Source organism: Rhinatrema bivittatum, chromosome 3, assembly GCF_901001135.1.
Source record: "Rhinatrema bivittatum chromosome 3, aRhiBiv1.1, whole genome shotgun sequence".
Lineage (NCBI taxonomy): Eukaryota > Metazoa > Chordata > Amphibia > Gymnophiona > Rhinatrematidae > Rhinatrema > Rhinatrema bivittatum.
Genome location: NC_042617.1, coordinates 289,784,127 through 289,809,364, shown reverse-complemented (window position 1 = coordinate 289,809,364; position 25,238 = coordinate 289,784,127).

Below are 25,238 nucleotides of genomic sequence, written 5' to 3'. Positions count from 1 at the left end.
GAAGGAAATGGTAAGACCTGCTTCTATCACTATGGACGCATTTTGGGACGCTATTCAAGTCATGAATTCAAACTTGATTACCCAATTTAAATCTGTATCAAATTCCTTTTCCATGGCAGATACTCGGATTAAAAGTGTGCAAGGAGAAATAGTAAAAACAAGGGAATTATGTGATCTCAATCAAGCTGAAACAGGAAAACTGATGAACTTACAACAGAACCTTATGAAGGAAAATCAAGTACTGGCATATAAATTAGAAACTTAGAAAATCAACACAGAGCGAAAAACTTGCATTTCATTCATTTCCCTAAGGATCCAACTGTATCCCCATTAGAAATGTGGAGAAAATACCTAATGGAAAGTTTGAAGATTCTGGAGAAAACAATACCACCTGTTTCTCGGATATATTCTATTCCTGTGTTTACGAAAAAGGAATCCGGTGAAATGAATGATGTTGATGTAATATCCCTTATTGTTAGTTCTCCATTGGATTTAACAGCATTACTAGAAACAACTTAGAAGGATGTGTTAAAATCAGCTACATTACCAGTTTACTTTTTATTAGAGTCTGACAAGGATTGGATATTGAGGATGTTTTTTTGCCATAGATCTGAGCAATTCCTGAATAAGAGAGTTTCTGTGTTCCCAGATTTTTCAAAGCAAACCCAAAAGAGGAGGAAACAATTTTTGCTTTTGAAACCAAACGTTTTGGAACTGGGAGGTTTCTTTATACTGAAGTTCCCCTGTAAATGTATAGTAAAGCTCCATAATGCTACGTATGTTTTTTTTCGGTCTTACCAACTGTCCACTTTCCTGATGAATAAAGTCGCTTCTACCCCATTGCTTGATATACCATCTAAGGCAATATGAAGGGCCACCCATTATACAAATATGTCCTTTATATAGTCAGTATTACCTAATATTTGTATCTAGTTTACTATTTCCTGTAAGTTTGATCTTGATGTTTGCCGTATTTGAGGACTTGGATGTAGTAATTTAGATTTAAATTTACCTTATAAAGTATATTGATATACAGAAATTATTTTCTTGTACCACAGAATTTCAAATCAAGTGTATTGGCTTGATATGTAATTGAAAATGTATACATATATAAAAAAAGATGTTCCTGTTCGTTGGGCCTCTCCGCGTGGCCTGAGGAGAGACGCCGCCGTGCCCCTTCCTAGGCGCGTGCATCATTTGTTCCTTTAAAGGGCCCACGGTGGGAACCTGGCCGCAGACCCGGATGCTAATGTCAGACTCTTCAGCGTGTAAAAGCTCAGGCCTCCCTCCATAGCGTTGCCTTTGCAACAGGTCTCCTCGTACTTCCAGTACTCGTTGCTGATCCTAGAATCGTCTTTTCGTTGTGTTCCTGATTCCTGTGGTTCCCGGTTCCTGTCTTCCTTGTTCTGTTTCGTGTATGTGATGGACTGACCCTTTGGATTTGACTTCTGCTACACCCGACCACTCTTCAGCTTCTCTCAGCTCCAGATCTCCGCTACACCCGACTACTCTTCAGCTTCTCTCCAGCCCCGGACCTCCGCTACGCCTGACCACTCTTCTACTTCTCCGTGCCCTGACCTCTGCCACGTCTGACTACGCCTGCCTTCTCCTTGCCCTGACCATTGCCTTGATTGACTACGCCTGCCTTCTCCGTGCCCTGACCATTGCCTTGAACGACTACGCTACAGACCTTCCTGTGTCCAGAGTTCTATGTTGCTTGCCACGACTTCCACTTGCCGCCGGCTCTGATCCTAGCCTGTCAGTGACGCCTCCTCTCGCCTATCCTCTGGACGTGGACTTACAAGGCTTAGGCCTTTCTTTGCTTGAGCGCCTCCAGTTACTCGCTGTTCCTTTGGCACCTGAGTTCCAGTACCAAATCCAGTCCAGGGTAGGACGATGCCATCTACCGGCTACTGTCTCTGGGCTGAATCACTTCTCATCTCTAACTAACCTCAAGGCCCATCTAAGTCCTGCCAGCCCCGGCACCCAAAGGCTCAACCTGAGGGGAACGAGGGCTGGTATAGGTGAAGCTCCAGCGACCTCTAGCTTCAGCCCACTCCACCTGCTGATGGTGGGGACCCGTAGGTCCTTACCTATGGGCTGCGTCAACCCCACCTCAGCCCAAGGGTCCACCTCCGACGCAACACTTTGGCTACTATGATGTCAAAGGAAAGAGGGTGGGGAGGGACTTTATTTGTTGAAGACAGGTTTGGGGGGGGGAACTATCATCATGCAAGCTACTTTCTTTTTTTACTTTTGGGTATTGGGCAGCTTCAAGTGGCAGCCCCGGGGTGAACAGGGGTCATCCTTGACCCCTGCTACACTTTTTCTATTTTTGACCACAATTTTGTTTAAGGATTTGGCCCTTTAAGGTGATGGCGGTTCCTTAAGGTTGTGGCAGTGTTTTGCCACAAGATAAAACACCATGCCATACTTTTATGGCCGCTGGCCGCGGCAAGCCGCAACCAGGGCCAATTGTCATGGCCACTGGCCGCAGCAGTCCGCGGCCAGGACCAAATACTCACCCGTGGCGTCAGGTTGCAGTGGAGGCTCCTGCAGGAGCAGGGGACCTCCTCGCGGCCATGACCGCTGCTAGGCCGGCCGCAGGGCCCCATTGGCTGCTGTGACTCCTCCCCCTTCCTGGCTGCCTTAGAGCTGCACGCGCGGCTGAAGATAGGATTTAAAGGGGCTCCTCAGACCTTGCCTTGGTATTGAGGCTCGTGCCTGGTTTCCGGTTCCCATGTTCCTGGTCTCGCTTGGTTCTTCGTCCCACTTCTGCTCCTCCTTCCTCGTTGGATTGACTCTTTGGCTCCTGACCTTCGGACTGGCTGTGGTGAGTTCCTGGCGTTGACTTCGGATTGGCTTCGGACCCTTCTCCTGTGTTGCTCCTGGACTGGCTTCGGACCTCTCTCCCGTCTGCTCCTGGACTGGCTTTGGTCCGCTCTCTGGACTTCAACCCTTGGACCATCTTTGGATTCTCCTTCGACTTCTACTCCCAGACTACCTATGACCAGCTGGAGGCGCCAGCCGTCTGGAATCCACAACCTGCAGGAGGCGCCTGCGTCCAGACGTCCATTAGTCTTTAGGGAGTTCCTTAAGTCACAGCGGCCGGATCCCTACAGGCTCCTCCTGGGGGGATCACGAGCTTCCAGGGTGAAGTCTTCCTTCAACACTCATCTCATTGAGCCTTGCCCTTCGATGGTAGAGACCTAATTGGTTCTCTGCCGTTTGGGTAGCACCAACTCTACCTCGGAACAGGGGTCCACCTTCTGATTTTGTAACACATACAGCTATGATGTTTTTTCAGGGAAGAGGCCCACTATCACGCAACACCCCTCCCAGCGATAGTGGGAACCCTCCCATGAATGCATTTAGGTGTTTATTTCCAACCTAACTCTGCCCCTATTCTCTCCCCACCAGTGGCTTTCTGTTACGATTCCTCCCGTAGTTGGAGCTACGGGAGGCCTCTCACCTTTCTCTGGAGGCCCCTCCGAAGCCGGGGTCTCGTCTGATCTGGTTGCCCAGCTTTTGCTCCATGGCCTGGGAGGCCTTCGATGTCCTTGGGGCCTGCCTGAGGCCTGCTTCAGTCTTCGCCTGGACTTCCTGGTTTGGGCCATGCCCTTCTCCCTAGGGGTCGGCCTGCAGCTCTTCTCTCCAGTTATAGGGCCAGCCAGGTGTGGCCCATCTGAACTCCTCCCAGGGAGTTGCTTGTTCCTGTCCTATAAAAGGACTTCCTTTTCACTCAGTCCTGGCTTCGGCAATGGCGCTAGTCTACCTAGGCTGTGTCTCCCTTGGACTTCCTGATGTTCCTGCTTGTTCCAGTCCTGATGTTCCTGCTTGCTCCTGATGTTCCAGCCCTGATATTCCTGCTTGTTCCTGATGTTCCAGTCCTGATGTTCCTGCTTGTTCCTGATGTTCCAGTCCTGATGCTCCAGGATGTGGGACCCATGCCTCCGAGAGTTCCTGCTTCTGTTCCGAGTTCCTAGACTCTTGCTTCTGATTCCTAGTTCCAACTCTGGAGGACCCAAGGGGTTTTTACTACCCTGTGCTGAGTGACTTCCCGAGCTTCTCCCGCTTTTCTCATGGTCCGCGACCAGCCTCTTGGCTGTGTAGGGCGCGAAGGAGACAGTGTGGTCCGCAACTGTCCATTGGGGCCGCCCATTGGTAATGGATTGGTAGGGCGCCTGAGGGTCCTGCTCATACCTCTTGTTCCTGTCTTCGTCCTGAACTCCTCTGTGCTCCAAGTTCCAAGGCCTTGCTTTCTCTGCTTCAGTCCTGTGCCAACCTGACCTCCGTCCAGCCTGCCGCCTCCTCTGCTCCCTGTGGCAGGTCCAAAAGGGCTGGGAACAGTCGGAGGACTGTTCAGAAACCACCATAATAATGTGGTCTCCCAGGGCATGTAGGTCAGCGGAGTGGCCAGGACCTGGACCGTCTTCACCACTGTAAGGGCACACCTCACTACTCTTCCACCTAGAGAGCCTTAGTATGTCAAGCCTCGAGTGCTTGCTCGAGACTGACGTTAGCCATAACACTTTCTCCATCTCTCTGGGTTCAGCTGGCTGCTTGACTAGTATCCCTGCCAGCAGCTTTCTTGATCTCCACAGGCTTGGTTGGATCTTCTACACCTGATGGGCCCTAGCTTCCCTGCCAGCAGCTTTCTTGATCTCCGTGGATTTGGCTTATTCCTCTACTGATGGTGGGTCCTGACCTTTCTTCCAGCTTCTCTCTTGATCTTCACAAGTCTGGTTGGCCAGATTTTCAGGCACCATTGTCATGCGTCTTCTTCTGCTTCTGGAGCCTGGGAAACTCTGCCAGCATTTCTGTGGTCACATGTAGAAAAAAACGCTCCCGCAGGCTGGATTTTGCTGCCAGAAGGAAAAGTATGGTGAGTTGGATAAAAGAGTTCTGCAGACCATAGTTTGTGGTTCCCTGTACAATGTGGACCTCATTCTGTGCCCAGGCATACATCCACTGATGATGACATTGTGGATACCAACATTCCATGGACCACCTTGTGAAAGAACCTGAAAACATCCAGGTAACAGCTCCACCAATTTTGCCTCCTCCAGGATGAAAACAAACTGAACTAACAACACCATTTTCAGCATCAAAACCATGTGAGCCAAGACCTTCCATTCCTAGTGAAGCGCCAGGACTAAACCTCCCTACTGCCAAAGCTGAAGATCAACAGATGTAGCCTGAGAAGACACGTTGTACTATCCTTTGATTTCAGGACTAAATATTTTATTTATCCACTACTGTGATTTCAGTTGTTTATCCACTACTGTGATTTCAGTTGTCAGGATTTTTTTTTTTGTGTTTTATGCTATTTAAGTTCTATTTGTCTTGCATGCCAGGTCTTTGGAGATCTACAGATAGTTGAAAAACCATACACACAGGAAACTTAATTAATTAAACTGACGACAGTTTCCTGTGTGTATGATTTTTACAACTATGTGTAGATTAACATACTATACAACAGTCAGTTGTGATCTTTGATATTTGTTGTCAGGTTTTTGGAGATGGCACTACAAAGCTGCCAGGGTTCAGAGGTATTCAGGCTTCACACATACAAGTGTACATATGTTAATACATATGTTTAGTTCAATCTCAAACCTCAGACCTGATTTCTAAAACACATTGGGACGTTATACTATCCTTTAGGTAATTCTTATCACTGCCAAACTGAGTCACTGGCTAGCCTCCCTTATACAAATGTCTAACACCAAATTTCCCAAATTTTCTATGGCTTATCATTATTGGTGGATGGAAAGTGTTCCAGGCAGTGAAGTTATTCAGATATCTAGCATACATGCGTTGCGGATTTCATTTTTAAAATTCGGAGTTATGCGCATAAGTCTTGGCCCCGCCCTGCCTCAGAATACCCATTCCCCGCCCCTTTTCTGTCCTCTTATGTTTTACATGTGTATTTTGCAGCTTTTTAAAATCGACGTTGCTCACAGGCAGCCCACATACATGTATATGTTGGCATTTTTGCATGAGCAATGCTTTTAAAATCAACCTGTTACAATGTTTCAAGGAATTCCAGTCAATATCGAGTGGAACACTTTCCATCCACCAATAATGATAAGCCATAGAAACATAGGGATGTGAATCGTTTTTGAACAATTAAATTATCGTCAGATAATTTTAAAATCGTCCAAAATCGTTAGAGTTCACGATACAATACAAATGCCCCCGATTTATCGTCAGGGGCATTTGTATTGTATCGTTAAATAGGGCGTGGGAAAACCGGCACACCAAAAAACCCCTAAAACCCACCCCGAACCTTTAAAACAAATCCCCCACCCTCCCGAACCCCCCCAAAATGTTTTAAAATACCTGGGGTCCAGTGGGGGGGGGATCCTGACGCGATCTCCCTCTCTCTGGCCACGACTGCGTTGAGAGAAATGGCGCCGGTGGCCCTTTGCCCTTATCATGTGACAGGGCAAAGGTAGCGCCGGCGCCATTTTGGTTCCTGGTTCCCGATGTCACGCGTCCAGGAGATCGCCCCCGGACCCCCGCTGGACCCCCAGGTACTTTTGGCCAGCTTGGGGGGGCCTCCTGACCCCCACAAGACTTGCCAAAAGTCCAGGGGGGGTCCGGGAGCGACCTCCTGCACGCGGGCCGTATTGCCAATCTTCAAAATGGCGCCAGCGCTACCTTTGCCCTCACTATGTCATACGGGCGACCGTCTCTGATAGTGAAGTTTGACTTTTGTCTAACAAGAAAGTTTCCAACTGTAATGGATCTAAAAAAACATATTTCTTTCCTTTATAATTTAATAGACACAAACAAGGAAATTTCAGAAAAAATGTAGCACCTAGTGCTAACACTCTTGATTTTAAGGTCAAAAAAGTCCTCCTCCTTGCCTGAGTGGATCTAGCCACATCAGGAAAGATTTGGACTCGATGTCCACAAAATAATATGTCTTTAACTGCAAAATATTTTTTAAACAGCTTCTCTTTATCCTGTTCTGCAATACAGGATATTATTAAGGTTGCTCTGTTATTTATTAGGTCTACCGACTCTTCTAAGAAAGTCGATATACCTGGTGAGGAAGGCTCTTCCCTAACCACTTGACCACTAGTATTACTAGAGGCTTTCTTAGGTAGGTAATAAATTTTGGAAAGTTTAGGGATTTCATCCTCCTCATATAACAGGTTTTCCTTTAGAAATTTCTTAAATAATTCCTAGGGTGAGAGAAGCCGTATTACTGGAAAATTTATAATTCTTAGATTTTTAACTCTAATTAAATTTTCCATATTCTCTAAATCCTTATGGATGGTCAAACTGTCCCTAATAAAAGCATTTTCAGAATTTTAAATTAACTGCAATTTATTAGTGACCCCCAACAGATCTTTTTCACATTTCTCTAATTTATTTTCTTGTATTTCAATAGACATCTTATTTTCCTTAATTAAAGATAATAAAGAGTCATTCATCTTAATAATATTCCCATCCAACTTCATTATCATTCTCCCTAAATCTTCTAGGGTAAAATTCCCCTGAACAACTCCAGGAGAAGAACTACCCACATTGCCCGGAGGTTTAAACTCTTCAATTACTGAAGTGATAGTACTATGAGTCCTAAGGGCTTCAGCGTGATTAATCAGGCTGATGTCCTCTTGGATCTGTCCTACCGGGTTTCCAGATGTTTCCAAAAGCGATGTTCCGGCTGGCTGGAGGGGAGACTTTGGGCCTTCGCCAGGACTTAGGGAGGCATAAGAAACTGCTCCCAAACTGTCCTCTTTTGGCGGGACCACCATCCTAACCACATGGTGGTTCATAGGTCCTATACTCAAATGTTGAATCGGGGAGGAGGTCATGATCCAGTCATGTAAGGGGACTTGCCAGCTCCCGGCTACACCGGTCTAAGCAGGTCCAAGCCGCGTGCCCCTTCGGCGTGTGCGGCTTAGGTGTGGCCCCAGCGGCAGCAGGGCGCCACTCCTCTGTCGCTTTTGTAGTCAGAGGGTTGGAGACGTCCAGCTGACGTCACTGCAGGGCGACCACAGCCTTTTGCCTCCGTAGACTCCCCACTCAGGTCTCTCTCACTGGCACAGTATCCACAGAAGAAGCGGACCTTCTCTTCACTCCCTCATGTCACCTCACGGTTCTGCGCCGCTCCTCCGCCGCTTTTGTAGTCAGAGGGTTGGAGACGTCCAGCTGACGTCACTGCAGGGCAACCACAGCCTTTCGCCTCCATAGGCTCCCCACTCAGGTCTCTCTCACCGGCACAGCATCCATAGAAGAAGCGGACCTTCTCCTCACTCCCTCACGCCACCTCACCTATTTATTTGTTTTTATATACCGACATTCAACGCATGTTATCACATTGGTTTACATAGAATGAGTTGAGAAGGATACATTATAACAGGGTCTGGTAACTGGGAGGGGAAATAAGGGGCCATCCATCAAGTTTTACTAATAGATCTGAAATTTCATTTTTTAGTTCCTTCAGAACCCTGGGGTGTATACCATCTGGTCCAGGTGATTTACCACTCGACACGCGAGCAAGGATATGCTAGAATTTTAATAGTGAGTAAACTTATGTGCATATGTTTTAAAATGCACCAAGCGTGTGTAAATAGGCTCCTTATTTTAAGAGGTTACTCGAGCACAGCTGGGAGGGGAAAACAGGGGGAGAGAAATTTAACAGGCAGATAAGGTATATAAAGAAAATGTAACCGGCAAATAAAGTAGATAAAGAATAACACTGGGAGGAGGGATTCTCTTATGTCCATTTAGGTATGTGGAGGATTGGCATTCTGCATTAATTGAGTTACATAGGATCAGTGTAGGAGAGTGTGGGATGGAAAGGGGAGGGTGGGAGATTGGGCATATTATGGGGGAGATGGGTTGGTGAGTGGAATGGAGGGCAGGTGGGTGAGGAAGGGGGAAGGGGAGGAGAGGGTGTAGGTGAGTTGAGTGGTGATTGTTCTTATGATGTCGTGAATGCTTTTTGGAAGATCCATGGATGGTGGAAGAAGTGATGAGGAAGGGACAGGGCAGTGGGCAGCGCCTTGAGAGGTACAAAGTAAGCCACAACCTCCCAGACCACAGTCTATCCAGTAGAGGAAGGTAGATTGTTGATAAAATCCATGGCAACATGCATCCAGAGTTTCCCTACTATGGGCAGTGGCTAAAGAGGCCTCAGGTTCATTGATGGGAGGTCTTATTTTGGGCACAGTTATTGCAGGAAGCTATGCACTGTCATATGGCTATGCTCAAGTTGGGTCAACAGTAGTGGCGTTTGATCTCCATGGTCTTGCTCATGTCTTAGTGGACAGCTAATTTTGAGTCATGGGCCCACTTAAAAGCTCTCCCTCAGAGATGTTTTAGGGCCACTATTTTTCCTGGAGGGACCATGACTGAGGACGAGACCATGGTGGCGACCACTTTAGCTGGATCAATGATGTATCGGAGTCCCCCCACTGTGTCGGTCAGGACAAAAGGCCTAGAGAGAGCATCAGCTCTAGTATTCTTCTCACTGGTTGATAGGTGAGACAAAAGTCAAATCAAGCAAGGACCACCTAGTCTGGCGGAGAATGAGCCATTTGGCAGTCTGTAGGTATAGAAGATTCTTGTGATCAATGAAAATGGTGAAAGGGTGGGTAGCTCCTTCTAAGAGATGATGCCATTCTTCCAGAGTGTTGCAACCGTCGCTGCCTAACAGCTTCACTCCGCCTACCTATCTTTTTCCGCGACACCTCCTGCTCCTTGTGGACGACTGGCTGCCACGGCGTCTGCCTGCCGTCCTCTCCTGCGTCCCCGGACCGGCTTGGGCGCTGCCTCCCGCCATGCTCCTCAGGTACCTTAGGGCTCACGCGCCACACGGCCCTCATTCTTATTTCCTCTATGGCACGAACCTCAGGGGAGTCCCCCTGTGATGACGTCACGCTGCCCAGATATTTAAGCCTGTTGTTTATTGCTAGCCTTTGAGTTAGCAAAGGATTTCCTACGGATGGGATTCGTTCTCCGTACCCAGCTACTCTGCCTCCAACTTCTATTTGGACTCTTTGCTATTAACGGGGTACCCGCTCCTTGGGGGCCTCTCTGCTTTTTTCAGGTCACTATCAGGAACCGGTACTCGCTCCTCGAGGGCCCATGTTCCCTGACTCGCTGCCTGTGTCCATCTCCTCTTCTACTTGGAAGAATTCGCTACAGTCACCATCTGTGAGTACTACTACCATCTACTCCTCAGAGCTGTTCCCCTGGAACCAGGTACTCGCTCCTCGAGGGCCTGCCTCTGTTCCAGTTTCAGTGCCATCTTCTATGGAGAACTGCTGTGTGAGTACTTGCCAATGAGTCTCTGCACCCAGGGATCTGGTACTTGCTCCTCGAGGGCCAGCTCTCCCTATCTTGGGGCTTCTCCACACTGGGGACTCTGTGAATGTCTCAGTGTACTCATTTTCTCAGTTCTTCTTCCTACAGCACTGCTACCGGAGAAGCCGCTGTTCCAGCGCCCTGAGGAATACTAGCCCAGCCGGGCTCCATCTTCTACTCACTACCGCCACTTCTGGTGGCTTCACAAACTGTCTAATAAAAGATATAATCTTTGTTTGTCCAGAGCTGAGCTTGACCTGTGGCCCCTCACGGGACTTCCCCCCCCCCCCCCCCCCCCCCGTGGGCATAGTCAGCTGCCACAGTGTCCAAGGGTCCACCCAAACCTTACAAAACATAACAGATTGCTAACTCCATGGATCCGGCACAGCTCAATGCTCTGCAGGCCATTCTGGGCCTGGCCTTGCGCATTGCTGAACAACAAGACGCATTGGAGAAACTCACTTTTGCGTTTCACCAGCTTCATGCACAGAAGAATCAAGGCGTTACTTCCAGTAGTGAAGATCAGTTACCTGAAGAACTATAAAGACAACTGTACCTCTGGCTGCTCCCGTTCGTTTCTCTGGAGAGATTCAAAGGACTAGAGGTTTCCTAAATCAGTGCTGCATGCATTTTGCATTACAGCCTTCTCACTTCCCCACAGCCTACGCCAAGACCATATACATTCTATCTTATCTTGATGGTTGGGCCTTGTCTTGGGCCTCAATGCTGTGGGAACGTAAGGATCCAATTTTGCAGGATACTGACGAAGTTTTGGATTTGTTTAAGTCCGTCTTTGATGATCCTGCTCGAGTGACTGTTGCTGGTTCTACCCTGGTGGACCTGAAGCAAGGCAACCAACCACTGGCTGATTTTGCAATAGAGTTTAAGACTCTTGCTATGGAACTATACTGGGATTCCAATTGCCTGAAAACCCTCTTCTTCAGAGGTCTGGATACTCGCTTGAAAGACGAGCTGGCCGCTTGTGAGACACCTGATTCACTGGATGAACTACTGGCTTTGGCTACTAGAATTGACCACCGGCTCCATGATAAGGTGAAAGAACTCAAGCCTACCACTAGACCGGTTCAGAAGGAGGTTCGTGCTAAACCTGCACTCCAGACAGTCCCATCAATATCTGTTGCCAGTGGAGAAGAACCAATGCAACTTGGTCGCAGTCACTTGACTTCAAAAGAGAGAAGACTTCGGAAGAGACATGGCCTGTGTATGTTCTGTGGACAGACTGGTCACAATGTCCCAACATGCCCAATTCATCTGGGAAACGGATGGGCCTAAGTCGTGGGGGAGGACTGTTCTTAGGCCTTACCATGACCACTCCTCCGTTCTCTCTCCCAGTCTCCCTGATCTCGGACCGTCCGAAGTTCAAACTCTTGCCCTGGTGGATTCAGGGGCAGGAGGCAACTTTATACTTCAACACCTAGTGGAACACTTGAGGATTCCCCTCATCACTCTGGAAGTTCCACTGCTCTTATCCTCCATCCATGGAGAGCCTTTGCTGGGTGACGTGACCTGGTGTACTGGACCGGTAACCCTTCGCACCGGAGCCCTCCATAGAGAATCAATTTCCTTCTTTGTGCTGGAGAAGGCTCTGCACCCTATCGTTCTAGGGTTACCCTGGTTGCAGTTGCACCAGCCTCAATTCGACTGGGCCACCTTGGAACTCTCCCGCTGGGGCCCAGGTTGTCATGGCAAGTGCCTTAAGGAGGTTTCTCCTGTCCTCTGCATACCTACAACTCCAGTGATGCCAGGACTGCCGCCTCAATAGGCATCATTAAGTGATGTGTTCTCTAAAGAAGATGCTGACATCCTTCCTCCACACAGATCGTACAACTGTGCCATAAGGCTGAAACCTAACACTGAACCTCCTACAGGATGTGTCTATCCTCTCTCTGCCATAGAGAACAAGGCTATGTCTGAGTACATCGAGGAGAATTTACAGAAGGGATTCATTAGACCATCAAAGTCTCCAGCCGGCGCAGGTTTCTTCTTCGTGGGGAAAAAAGACCTTGCGTCCTTGTATCGACTATTGAGATCTGAATGAGATCACGATCAAAGACCGATATCCCCTGCCTTTAATCTCAGAGCTGTTCGACCGGCTTCAAGGTGCCAAAATATTCTCGAAACTTGACCTGAAGGGGGCCTACAACTTAGTTCGCATTCGCAGTGGCGATGAATGGAAAACAGCCTTCAACACTCGAGATGGTCATTTCGAGTACTTAGTAATGCCCTTCGGCCTGTGCAACGCATCCGCCGTGTTCCAGAATATGATGAACGACATCTTGAGGGAACTGTTGTACAAGAATGTCGTGGTATACCTAGATGATATCCTGCTATTTTCTCAGGACTTGTCTACCCATCTAGAGGACGTCAAACAAGTACTACGAAGACTACGAGAACATCGGCTCTATGCCAAGCTATCCAAGTGCGAATTCTATAAGGACTCTGTGCCTTTTCTTGGCTACATTGTGTCTAAAGATGGCTTCCAGATGGATCCCCAAAAACCCAAGAGTATTAAAAATTGGTCCCAACCTACCAGCCCGAAGGCCCTGAGATGATTTTTGGGGTTCACCAATTATTATAGAAGCTTTATAAAGAATTACTCTTCTTTAACTGTGCCCTTAACTGCAATGACCCAGAAGGGGGCCAACACTTCTAAATGGTCTGCAGAGGCCATTTCCATGTTCGAGAATTTAAAGATTGCCTTTTCCACCGAACCATGTCTGCGTCATCCAGACCCCAACAAGCAATTCATCGTAGAGGTCGACGCCTCTGACGTCGGTGTGGGGGCTGTATTGAGCCAAACAGGAGACTCCAAAGCATTATGTCCCTGCTCTTTCTTCTTGCAACGTTTCTCTCCGGCAGAGAAGAACTATGGGATCGGAGATAAAGAGCTCCTGGCTATTAAGTTGGCATTTGAGGAATGGCGGCCTTGGCTCGAAGGTGCTCAACATCAAATTACCATGTTTACGGATCATAAGAATCTAGAGTATCTCCGCCATGCGCAACGTCTTAACCATAGACAAGCCAGATGGTCCTTATTTTTTTAACTATTTTGACTTTGTGTTCAAATATCGCCCCGGAGACAAGAATACCAGAGCTGATGCCCTGTCAAGTTCCTTTCTCTCGGAGGATGTTCCATAAGAACCTCAGCACATAACTGATCCGAAGAAAGTCATCTTGGGTGCTACCCATTCTGTGCCCGCTGGTAAAACCATCGTGCCTAAACATCTCAGGAAGAAAGTGCTCTATTGGGCTCACGATTCCAAGCTGGCTGGCCATCCTGGTCAACGCCGTACCCTGCTGAAGCTCCAGAAGTATTATTGGTGGCCAACTATAAGGGAGGAAACATTCTCCTACGTAGCATCTTGTGCCAACTGTGCCAAGCACAAACCTACTTCTGGCCAACCGTGGGGATTGCTGCAACCGCTTCCAGCTCCGGAGCAGCCCTGGATGCATATCGCTACTGATTTTGTAGTTGATCTTCCCCCCTCTGGAGGTATGAATACCATCTGGGTCACAGTCGACCGTTTCAGCAAGATGGCCCATTTTGTGGTGCTGCCTGGCTTACCTTCAGCCTTGCAGCTTGCAAAGCTCTTCATATCCCACATCTTTCGCCTTCACGGCTTACCGAAGCACATAGCATCGGATCGAGGATCACAATTCACGGCAAAAGTCTGGAAGGCCTTGTGCAAACTCTTCGACATCTCTCTAGACTATACATCAGCCTATCAGCCTCAATCAATTGGCCAAACAGAACGGATGAATAGGACCCTGAAACAGTACATTCAGGCCTTGTGCAAACTCTTCGACATCTCTCTAGACTATACATCAGCCTATCAGCCTCAATCAATTGGCCAAACAGAACGGATGAATAGGACCCTGAAACAGTTCATTCAGGCCTATGTGAGTTGCCGTCAAAATAACTGGGCCAAACTATTACCATGGGCTGAATTCGCCATTAATTCTCATCCAACAACATCCACTGGATCAACACCTTTTGAAGTGGTATATGGAGGTTTACCATCTCCGCCACTTCCACTGAAGCTCTCAGTGACGTCCCCAGCAGCTCAATCCACTGCTGATGATATCCATCAATTATGGACTCAGACGAAAGAAATTCTACTCAAAGCGAGTGATCGAGCCAAAAGATGTTATGACGCTCACCATTCTAAAGTGCCTATCTTTGAACCTGGAGACAAAGTCTAGCTATCCACTAAGCACCTTAGACTGAAATTACCCTCCACTCGATTTGCTCCTCGCTACGTTGGACCATTTCCAATCCTCTGACGTCTTGGCAACATCACTTACAGTCTGAAGCTACCACCTGGATTGAACATCCACAACGCATTTCATGTTTCACTTCTGAAACCACTCATTCTCAATGAGTTCTCTTCCAAGTCTCAGGAACCATCTCCCATCAATGCAGAAGATGACCTAGAATACAAGGTCGAAGCTATTCTTGATGTCCGAAGACGAGGCAAGACTTGGGAATACCTTCTTTCATGGGAAGGTTTCGGTCCCAAAGAAAATTCTTGGGAGCCTCTGGCAAATATCCTTGATAAAGAGATGCTCCATCAGTTCCATCTCTCGTATCCTTGGAAACCAAAACCTGGTACCTGCAGAGGAGACCGCCCTTTGAAGGGGGGTACTGTTGCAACTGTCGCTGCCCGACGGCTTCACGCCACCTACCTTTCTTTTTCCGCGACTCCTTCTGCTCCTTGTGGATCACTGGCTGCCGCAGCGTCTGCCTGTCGTCCTCTCTGGCATCCCCGGACCAGCTTGGACGCTGCCTCCCGCCATGCTTCTCAGGTACCTTAGGGCGCACGCGCCGTGCGGCCCTCATTCTTATTTCCTCTATGGCATGAACTTCAGGGGCATCCCCCTGTGATGACATCACGCTGCCCAGATATTTGAATTAACAAGGAATTGCCTACGGATTGGATTCGCTCTCCGTACCCAGCTACTCTGCCTCCAACTTCTATTTGGAGTCTTTGCTGTTAACGGGGTACCCACTCCTTGGGGGCCTCTCTGATTCTTTCAGGTCACTATCAGGAACTAGTACTCGCTCCTCGAGGGCCCATGTTCCCTGACTCGCTGCCTGTGTCCATCTCCTCTTCTACTTGGAAGAATTCGCTACAGACACCATCTGTGAGTACTACTACCATCTACTCCTCAGAGCTGTTCCCCTGGAACCAGGTACTCGCTCCTTGAGGGCCTGCCTCGGTTCCAGTTTCAGTGCCATCTTCTATGGAGAACTGCTGTGTGAGTACTTGCCAATGAGTCTCTGCGCCCAGGGATCTGGTACTCGCTCCTCGAGGGCCAGCTCTCCCTATCTTGGGGCTTCTCCATACTGGGGACTCTGTGAATGTCTCAGTGTACTCATTTTCTCAGTTCTTCTTCCTACAGCACTGCTACTGGAGAAGCCGCTGTTCCAGCGCCCTGAGGAATACTAGCCCAGCCGGGCTCCATCTTCTACTCACTACCACCTCCTTTGGTGGCTTCATAAACTGTCTAATAAAAGATATAATCTGTGTTTGTGTGTCCAGAGCTGAGCCTGACCTGTGGCCCCTCACGGGACTTCCCCCATGGGCGTGGTCAGCTGCCACAGTGTCCAAGGATCCACCCAAACCCTACAAAACATAGCACAGAGCTAACTTCAGGGCGAGCAATTCTCTATCTCTGATGCCATACTTCCTTTCGGCAGGCAAGGACTTCTTGGAGAAGAAGGCACATGGTAATAGCTTGGCATTGGGCATAGTCTGAGAGAGCACTGTGCCTGCGCACATGGAGAAGGCATCAACTTCCAGAAAGAAGGGCCGGGAGATGTTGGACCGATATAGTACTGGAGCAGATAGAGGAGAGGAGTGAGAGATGCCCAGGATTGCCTCTCCCATTAACACTAGGCTCTGAAGTTTCCAACTTCTCTGAGCAGAAAGAGTCTTAATGGCCAGGGCCTGCACAGTACAGACAGAGATTCAGTGCCCTCTATCAGCCCTTCTCCTCATCTATTAGTTTAGACCAGCCCAACTACATAGGTTTTTTGTAGAAAGATGTGGTAAGGACTAGCCCAGAGCCAGCATGGTCCTCTGAAATTTGGGTACATTCCACTGTGGAGAGTCACGCTCCTGGACTCTTTCCTGGAAGCAGATATCCACCTTCAAGTGCAGTGAAATAAGTTCATCTAGGGTTGCAGGAGTCTTATGGCCAGCCAGCTCATCCTTTATTTTCTCAGATAATTCCTGCCAGAAAACAGCAGTCTGTTCCTCTTCATTCCCGCGGAGCTCAGAAGCAAGGGTGCGGAATTGGACAGCGTACTATCCCACTATGCAAGGGCCTTGATACAAGCGAAGCAACTCAGCAGCTGCTGAAGAGGCTCAGGCAAGTTCATCCAACACCTTCCAAAATTGCACCAGGAAAGCCTGGAGATCTGCGAGGATGGAATCATCTCTCTTCCATAAGGGAGATGCCGAAACCAAATCCTGACTAGAATGTAGCAAAATGATAAAAGTCGCTTTGGCAAAACTGGCAGCCTGCAGCTCAAACTGGATGAGGCATTGATTAATAAAATTCCAACAGACCTTGAGATAGCCATCATAGCAAGGTGGCAGTGATAAGCGCAGAGTGGCCAAAAGTGGGGTCATAGCTGGTACAGGAGCCAGTGGGAATGCAGGAGCAGGCAGGGCTGTGGGCTTGGCAGGCTGAAAATCATTCATGCAGAGTGTTAAGGTCTTGCAGGGGTCTGGTATTATGTTCCAGGTGTCACTGTTGTTGTTGTTGCGCCGTCTGTGCCAGGCTCTGCACAAGCTTGGGCAAGGGGCACATCAGCAGAGCTCATGGCCTCAGCAAACTGTTACACTGTAGGAAGGTGAGCTCTTGACACAGCCTAGTTCTTACAAGTACAGACTAGGCCTTGACCGGCGGTGGCTGATGTTCAGCAGGCTATGGTTAGGACAAGAAGAGTCCAGGCTGAGATAGGAAGCAGACAGGGGTCAGGGCAGACAGAGTTCAGGCAGATACAAGAGGCAAGAAGAGGTCAGGGCTGGCAGAGTTCATACAGAGATGAAGAGAAAGTTGAAGTCAAGCCTAGCAGCAAGTGAAGCAATATCAAAAGGGGCCAATCCAGGTCAGCAACAAGAAGTCAGACAAGGAGATGCAGGGCAAGTAGAAAGGAGGACAGGCGAGAAGTCGGGAGTGGAGCAAGGCAGGGAATAGGCAAGGCCTGGAGCGGAAGCAGGAATGGGCAGGCAGGCAAGCAGGAACTAGGTAGTACCTTGGCAAAGGAATCCCAGATGGACCTCTTGTTGAGGCTAGGTGTGCTGAGCTTCCTTATATATTCAGGCAGCGATGATATCATCAGCCAGTGCCACAGAAAGTCCCAGATGCAGGGCCTCTATAGATGCACAGGAGCTGCAGTCTCCTTCTACTTAGGGTCACTGGATGCAGAATGGTGCTGAGAGCTTTGTTGGAGGAGCCTGATCAGAGGGTGCTCCTGAGGAACGTGTTACTGTAGGGGCATTGCTATTTAGTGCCGTTTTGGTGTGGGAAGCTCACTGTATTGTAATTGTAATTCAGTTTACTCATGGATATCTGAGGACCAAGCCCATACCCAACATACGTTTTAAAAGGCTTAATAGTATATGGGTTCCGAGTGTTTTTGCTTTTTTTGTAGGGTTTTCTGGTTTGTACCACAGCAGTGCATGGATATATACATACATGTTGTAAGTGATATTTTTACCTGAGAAGACTGTACTTTGAACATTCGTTTTCATGTAAAATCTACTATAAGGGCATCATTTTTTTATTGTGTGTCAAGGGGGAAGGGGAAGGGGGCACAAGGCTATAAGTTTCATCTAGGGCGCCTAATACCCTTGTACAGGGCCTGATCCCTAACAAATGTTGTTAAATGTCAGTGGAATCAAATCTGTGATCTGATTCTCATCATAAACTCCTAAAGCATGAGAAACATTGTGGAGCTTTCTAAACTGCTCATTGATAGTGAGACTTCTGTCTCTTCTGAAATGTATTACCAAAGCTTTTAATTGCTTGAGAATTTTTAAAAAATCAATAGGAAGGTTTTGCTGTTTCCATTTTCTTTCTGTCTCTATTCTGGGTGAGAAATTAGAATTGCTATGTTTTCTGGCCCCCTCGTGTGGTGGCAGGCAGCCCTGGATTTGTCAATAGGCATCCAATACGCCAGTGTCTAGAGCAGCAAACATTTAGAGGCTAATATTTGCTGCCTTCCAGTTCTGCTGAATCTCAGTCAGCAGGGAACATCCCTCTGCTACCCAGATCCTTATAGGAGGTGGGTGTGTGAAAGAGTGAAAAGTGCTTAGGAGCAGCAAAATCCTAAATCTGTCCCTGGCGGCAGGTGGTATACATTATCAGACTGGTGGATCTTTCCTTTCACCCTTGGCAGGCTCTTTGGCTACACACACATGCATGCCTTGGCACCATGTACCTTCTCGGTGGGAGGTAATTTGTTTTATTTATTTATTTATTTATTTATTCTAAATGTTTATATTCCGTAACTTCCAAATTTTAAATTTGTCCAGGGCGGATCACATAAGTACAAACAATACATAAGTATCAACAAATATATAACAAATAACATCTATATATTACATAAATATTACATAAAATTAACACATCTCATTAATATCATATGCGTCTTTAATTAAGATGTGTTTCTACCCCCATCCTGAAGTCTTTCACATTCTGCATTCCTCTCAGCTCATCTGGCAAAATTATTCCACTGTGCTAGAGTGACAAATGAAAAAGCTCTGGATCGAGTTTGAGATAACCTACCCTCTTTCACTGATGGCACGTTCAATAATCCCATGGTTTGTGAATGTAAAGTTCTACTTGGGGTATAATGTGACAGCATTTTCTTTAAGTTACTGTCAACCCCCATATACAGTCAGTCGCTTATGTACCAGATGAAACCTTGCCTGGTTCACCTGTGCGAGCAGCTCCAATTTTCCGCCTCCTTCGGACGGGCAAGAGACGAAATTTCACGGGCAAACTTTCCCCCAGCCCCCGCTCACCTGCCCTGGCCACGGCCTCGCAAGCCCCCAGCAGCAGAAGGGTGTCCATGGGTGCCGGTCTCCCGTGCGGGCGCGCTGTCAGCTCCGGAGCAGCCCCAGTCCTCTCTCCCCTCCTCCCGAGGCGCGCACCGCGGCTCCCCTGCCTCCCGGGGGCAGCCGGCGGCGAGAGCGGCTTCAGCAGCCCGAGGCGGATCGGGCGCTCCCCGTGCGAGGCGCAGCTTCCAGCAGCTCCCGCCGGCGAAGGTGCATGAACGCCCGCCTGTACGTGCATGAGCGCACGCCGTGACCTCGGACGTCCAGCCGGGCGCTCAGGTCACGGCGTGCGCTCATGCACCTTCGCCGGCGGGGGCTGCTGGAAGCCGCGCCTCGCATGGGGAGCGCCCGATCCGCCCCGGGCTGCTGAAGCCGCTCTCGCCGCCGGCTGCCCCCGGGAGGCAGGGGAGCCGCGGTGCGCGCCTCGGGAGGAGGGGAGAGAGGACTGGGGTTGCTCCGGAGCAGCTCTTGTTTCTGCTGGCGACGTATCTGTTTGTCATTCAAAAGAAAATTCACATGCAGTAAGTTTGTTGCAATTTATTCACTATTTGCTTTAATAACATGTCGAGTCGTTTTCTCTCTTTTGTTCCTGGCTGACAGCTTAATAGCATCATTTCAGCTTTAGTATTGCTGCCACTTTAGTAATTATTTCTCCTTTGCTGTGAGCTTTAACACTGTTCATTTTTGAATTTCGTCTCTCTCTGTTAAGTTCACCACACTAACCCCAGGGTCAGGGTAGGCAGTAAATTAGCAGGTTAAAGACGCGGCAAAACAGCGGGTTAAAAAGGCGATAATCGGGCCGCACGTTACTGTATCGGAGGGAATAGCTAATCCGATCGTTTACATATCATATACATGCCGCGGGCGGAAAGGGATACGCGTCGGTTTCAAGGAAGCGGTATGGATTGGTAAAAATGGATAGTGAATCGCGGGTTAGACTTACGCGGTCAAATTGTGGGTACAAAGCGGGTTAGAAACAGGGTAACCGCGGCCGCGCTTTACTGTATCGGCCTGAAAGTGTGGCACTTGATACACACCTAACATGTGGCTTCATTGACAAAGAATACGACTATTCCCAGGCTATGAATTTCAGCCAAAATTTGGATCTCGTTACCCTCAATTACTAAACTGAACATTCTCACATTTAGAGGGAGATGTAAAATCTGAAGCGGACTTTGAACCGAAGGGTCTAAATTCAGCAAGGATTTCTTTAAAAGAAATGTTGATTCTGTGTACAAAATGCTCTGCTCTATTCTCTAAGTCAGCAACTGTGTTAAAATATTTAATAATTCTCTAGTAGGCAATGCCTGACAGATAATTATAATGTCCATGTGTAACATTTGTTTAAAAGATTGTATTTGTGCTATGTCTTGTGGATTTTGGACATTAGCCAGTGGCAAATGCAGTTCTCTTAGTAATGCCTGAAACAAAGATATCTCATCTTTCTGGTGTTTAATTAATTTCTCAAGCTCTACATTCCTTTGATTTAAAATCTTAATTGCATCATCATTCACATGACAACGATGCTGTAACAAAACAAGCTTATTTAAAATGCTCAGTATGTACACTGAGAATTATCAAAACCCATACTTGATTCTCCAGGTAACAAAGCTTGAAGTGCAACAGAACTGATTTCAAATATCATTTTAGAACTCAAATATAAAAATTGAGCTTAACACTTTTCTTTCTTTAGTTCACCAAACTGTATGGCAGATATGGTTGCCCTCAGATCCTGCTCTTGTTTTGTGCACAGAACTTCACCCCGTATACTGTACTCTCTTGGGTTTTTGCAACCCAAATGAATGCTCTTGCCTTTTTAGCATTAAATTTTAATTGCTAAACTCTTGACCATTCCTCAAGCTTCACTAGATCCCTCTTCATGTTTTCTGTACCTTCCAGGGTGTCTACCTTTTTGCAGATTTTGGTATCAATCACAAAAAGGTAAACCATTCCTGATAGCCCTTCCAAAATATTGCTGAATAAAACGTTGAAGAGAGCCAGACAGAGAACCGATCCCTGTGGCATACCACTGGTGTGAACTCCATTTACACTACCCTTTGTCACATTCTACTAAATCAGTTTCTAGCTCAATCAGTCACTTTAGGGCCCATACCTAGGCACTCAGTTTGTTTATAAGTTGCCTATGCAGAAACATGTCAAAGGCCTTACTGAAATCCCAGAGTAAGGATTTCAGTAAGGATCAGAGGTGTCAAATCTTGGAGTTGAGAACATGTTAAAAAGCTAAACCCTGCTCCCCATAAAATCGACACCTTGCCCATAATGGACTTGAAAAAAAATAGCCCATATAGCCGCCCCACCATTAACAAAGATTATAAACCTATCACTAGAGGAAGGAACACTGCCAGATCTACTAAAAGGTGCAATAATTAAACCAATCATAAAGAAGAAAAACATGGCCCCACTAAATTTAAGTAACTATAGACCAGTATCAAATTTACCGTTAATTGCAAAACTAATAGAAAAACAGTACAAAAACAATTATCAGAACATCTGGAAAACAATAACATCCTATTTCCCTCGCAACATGGCTTCCGCAAACATTACAGCACCGAAACTTTACTGCTTTCATTTACTGATAATATTCTAGGAGGTTTTGACAGTGGAACACACTACATACTTGTTCTATTAGATTTACCAGCAGCTTTTGACACTGTGAACCATGAAATACTAATCAAAAGACTAGAAGAAATAGGCCTTCATAGTAACACAATTGCATGGTTCAAATCATATCTAAGTAAGAGATACTTTCAAGTACAAATTAAAAACACAATGTCAGAAAAAGTAAGTTTACAAACAGGAGTACCACAGGGATCTGCACTCTTGGCGACACTATTTAATATTTACCTTTTACCACTATGCCGTCTACTTGCAGGGCTCGGAATTGTACACTACATATATGCAGATGACATACAGCTAATCTTACCCATCAATGACACAATTGAAAAAACACTAAACTTAGCCAACATGTTTCTGGGTATAATCAAACAACTGCTAAATCAAATGGAATTAGTGATAAACATTGAAAAGACTGAATTTCTGCACCTCGAACAAAAAAATTTAAACCTAATACAAACTCCAATATTACTCAAAAACAATCAAACAATGGAAATAGCCGAAAAAGTACGTAACCTTGGCATAATAATAGACACAGAACTAAACTTTAAACAACAGATATCACTTAAAGGAAAGGAAGGATACGCCAAATTAATGATACTAAGAAAATTAAAACCTTTACTAACACTAGCAAATTTCAGAACTGTCCTACAAGCACTCATTTTTGCCAGCACTGACTACTGTAATGCACTGCTATTGGGATTACCATTCACAACCATAAGACCACTTCAAATATTGCAAAACTCTGCTGCAAGAATACTTACAGGCAAAAAGAAAAGAGATCACATTACTGAAACACTAGCTGAACTACATTGGTTACCCATAGAACAAAGAGTACAATACAAAGCATTATGTACTATACATAAATTAATTCACGATGAAAAAGCAGAATGGCTCAACACAGCATTACATGTACACGTACCACATAGAAATCTAAGATCGGTGAATAAAGCACTCCTAACTGTTCCATCGGTAAAAACAGCAAGACTAATACTAGTCAGAGAGCGAGCATTGTCTTTAGCAGGACCCATTCTGTGGAATTCAATGCCCCTTGAGTTAAGATTACAAAGAAATTTTAAACTATTTAAAGAAATGTTAAAAACATGGCTTTTTAAACAGGCATTTAACAAAGAGAACGGAGAAAGTAAGTAAAGGCAAGCACCACAAACTATGCGCTCAGATTCACGATATGCTTAGTAAATATTGTTGATCCAACGTCGCAGAGTAACTTTGTAAAGTTAGAAGATGACACAGGTTTCACTAGGACATTCCAAATTAACTACACATATAGCTATATATTTGAAAACACTTTGTTACCGAACCATTTTTGGCACTTTTATTAAACGTCGATTAATTATTGTTATGCTTTGTGCCTTCCTGTAAACCGTTGTGATGGTAAATAACTTAACGATGGTATATAAAAGATTTTAAATAAATAAATAAATCTAGTGCTCTCCCCTGATCTAACTCTCCAGTCACCCAAAGACATTGATTAGATTTGTCTGACAAGACCTACCTCTGGGAAAGCATGCAGTCTTTGATCTTGTAATCCATTGGATTTCAGAAACCATTATCTTCGGTTTTAGTAGCGATTCCATTACTCACCATTGAGATCAGACCAACTGGCCTGTAGTTCCCAGCCTCCTCCTTAGTTCCAGTTTTGTGAAGTGAAATTATATCCACTTGTCTGATGTCCTCCAGAACTACTCCCGACTCTAAAGAAGTATTGAAAAGGTCAGAAAGCGGAGCTGTCAGAACTTCCCTAATACTGTCTGATGTACTCCAGCCAGATCCATTGCTTTACCTACTTTTAGTTTTAATAGCTCCTCACAAATACAGTCTTTTGAAAATTGATTGAAGTCCACCTCTCCCTTTCATTCCTATTTGTGGCAATTATCTATGGTCCTATTCCAAGCCCTTCCTTAGTGAACCCAACAAAAATATTTAAGTGTTATGTTTTGAAGCTCGCGGGACCAACCTACGAGCCAAGGCACTCACCTAATGCCAGTGACTGGCCACTCTCCTTCCCCTGTGGTAGGATGCAGCTGGGTGCTTGCTCCATGGAAAGATACTGCCACCGTTGCTCCCCTCTACTGCTCCTCTAGAATGCTGCCTCCTTTAAAGGGCCCGCGGTAGGAACTTCATCACGGCACCTCCCAATGACATCAGGACCCTAGCCCTAATAGGGCTTCTCAGAACTCCCTCTTTTTGCCTCAGCACAAGGTCGCCTATCTTCCTGCATAGTGTGAGTTGCTGCTTCTCTTGTACTTCACTCCAGCCCAGCCTGCCTTGTCTTATCCAGCTCCAGCCTTCCTTCCTGCCATGCTGTGTTAGTCCTTCTTTGTGTTCTCCTCATTTGCCCAGTATTTGACCCTAGCCTGGGCATTGACCATTCTTGCCTGTCGCCTGCTATTGACCCTAGCCTGGACATTGACACTCTTGCCTGTTGCCTGCCTCTGACCATAGTCTGCCTCGGGACCTATGCTCCCTCTACCACCTAAGAGATTTTCACCTAAGACCTGCCATTGCTCAGAACTCGAGGGCTCAACCCAAGAGGAAAGGAGTTGGAATAGGTGAAGATCCAGAGTTATCTCTTCCTAGCCTAGGTTCACCAGCTGTCAGTAGGAACCTACAGGGCCTTCCCTGAAGGCTGAGCCAACCTCACCACAGCAACAATGGTCCACGAATCTTACAGATTACCGAGGCCATGAACCAGCAGTCTTGTCCTCACTCCAGGCTATACTGGGCCTGGCTCAATGGGTCCAAGAGCAGCAAGGGGTGTTGAACCAGGTCAGCGGTTCTAGAGAAACTCACGAACTGCATGGGCTCCTTGATCCCGGCACCTGTTCTGCCTCCACTGGCTCCACCTCAGAGGCTTCACCTTCCGGTAGCTCTGTCTCCCCCTCCAGGCCAGTACCTCAACTCCCAGCACCCCCTCGGTTCTTGGGGGATACTAAGAAATGCTGTGGATTCATTAATTTATGCTGCATGCACTTTGAGCTGCAATCCAGTCTCTTCCCTACTGACTGATCCAAAGTGACCTACATTTTGTCCTTGCTCAGTGGCAAGGCCTTGGCCTGGGCCTCCCCATTTTGGGAATGTGAGGATCCTCTGTTCCAGAGCCTTTCTGACTTCCTCTGGTAGTTTCAGTTAGTCTTTGAGGAACCAGTTAGATGTCTTCCC